The 1,995-nt window shown below is 30.8% G+C and overlaps 1 pseudogene; it reads right to left on the bottom strand.

Moving 5' to 3' along the window:
- Positions 1-951: 951 nt before the first annotated feature.
- Positions 952-1,657, bottom strand: LOC145938763 (uncharacterized; annotated as a pseudogene).
- Between the last annotated feature and the right edge of the window lie 338 nt (positions 1,658-1,995).

The raw sequence follows: 1,995 nt of genomic DNA, 5'->3' as shown, positions 1-1,995 counted from the left end.
AAAGTTTACACAATTAATGTTTTGTGATTGAAAATGAGACCGAATAACACAAATCGCGGAAACAGTATCATTACACAATCGGTTCCTTTTTTTATTTTTCATATCTGTTACTATTGAAAAAATTCGTTCGGCCTCGGCATTCGAATGGGGAAAAGAAAGAACTATTTCGATTAAAGATTCTAAATTTGGAAACATCTTTTCCCCAGAAATATCTTTAAATTCTACTATTTTTTTCCATTTTAGATCTATTTTTAAAGACGCTAACTCTGTTTTCTGCTTATCATCAAAACATGATGGCAAAATTCTCCATTCAAAAGCTAACTTTGTGATATCAATATGTCCTAATCGCGTAGCAATGTAGGTTAAATCTTTAATTTTAAGTCTACCTTCTTCATAAAGAGCAATCTTGGTTCGAGAAAAGTTAATTGTTCAAATAATTTATCTTTATATGGTAAATGCTTCAGCATTTCTCGAACTGCTGTGATATAAAAATCTAAACATTTTAATTTAATTTGTTGCGCGCACTCCAAAGATAATGTTTCTAATAATGTATTACATTCGGGTCCAAGATATATATTTTCAATATGTTGAATATTATTTTGATCGTCTATATTTAAAGTAGAAATATCTTTAAGAGGATTAAAATTTATGAAATTTTGAGCTAACTGGTGAATTAATTTCTGGCTAGTTGAATATAATTTATGAATTAAAATATCACGCGACTGAAATAAAGCATTTAAGCTATTTAAAAAATTTAATGAATATTTTAAGAATAATAAATATGCTTTAATTGAATTATCATTTAACATTGCTAAAATAGTTTCCGCAGATTTCGTTTTATCCTCTACTGTCGCTAAAATAAAATAATTTTTTAGAACTTCCTAGTTGTCGAGAAGTCGTACAACGCAATTGTGTAACACAAGCCATCTAGTATTAGATAATTTTAAAATATTATTTCTCTTTACATTGAAAAATTCTTGAAACTCTTTTAAAATTTTCAAAAATTTTACTCGCGATGCAATCTGTCGCATCTAAAGATAATAATTCTAATAACTGCGTTACAACATTTTTATTTAAATGTGACACATATCGAACAAAAACGCACATTACTTTGGTGTTTGAAATATCTGTGCTTTCATCAATTAAAATGGAAAATTTACAACTTCGTAAGTTTTGAACAATATTTTCAATTTCGCGTTTTGCAATAATTTTTGTGATAATATTGCGCACTTATGTCGAGCAAGTGAAACATCTTGTGCAATTTCAGAATCTAAATATAAATATCTAATATAAATATCTTTTAATAACGAAATTAAATGACCGTACGAAAAGCAACGTTATGCTCTACAAAAAAAGAAGCTAATTTTATTTCTGCGCGTTTGACTTTATCCTTATGCGTTAATGTGCTTGTATTTTCAGTCGCGTTATGTTTTTCAGAATTAATTTCTTTCGAATTTTCCAAATGTTTAAGTGTTTCAGAATGTTTAATTAAATCCGTTTTGCAGCACCTGATAGTCTTATTACATATAGTACAAATTGCTTTATTTTCTACAGGATGAGGAGCCAACCATCCTTTAAAAATATTTTCATCTAGCCATGCTTTTTGAAATTTCCTAATTCTCTGTTTTTTAATTGCTCCTTTTCCTACGTTATCCATTTTAATATTATTATATCAATAAATATATAATAAATAATATTATTTATAATTAATCGACTTACCTAACCCTTACTGCTCGCTGTCAGCTATCACTAGGCCCGCCGCCCGCCAAGACTTTCGCGCTTACTTGGTAACTAACATGATACGCCGCTGTTTCGGCCACGCATGCGCAAAAAAACCCGGCCCATATCGCCACACTGGGTCTCGGTCGTACGAGCGGTCGAAAATATTTGAAAAGCGTACTCTCTCTTCTCTCTAACCGGGGTGACGTTCCTGTAGATCGGCGTAGCGAACCGTGTTGCCCGTCTGTAACCTAACGATACCGAGAGATATTTATT

This window comes from Prenolepis imparis, unplaced genomic scaffold (assembly GCF_030444845.1).
Source record: "Prenolepis imparis isolate NDT839.2.m4 unplaced genomic scaffold, iyPreImpa1.0 SCAF_7, whole genome shotgun sequence".
Taxonomy (NCBI): Eukaryota; Metazoa; Arthropoda; class Insecta; order Hymenoptera; family Formicidae; genus Prenolepis; species Prenolepis imparis.
The sequence above is the reverse complement of the archived record's forward strand: the minus strand, read 5'-3'. Positions and strand labels throughout refer to the sequence as shown.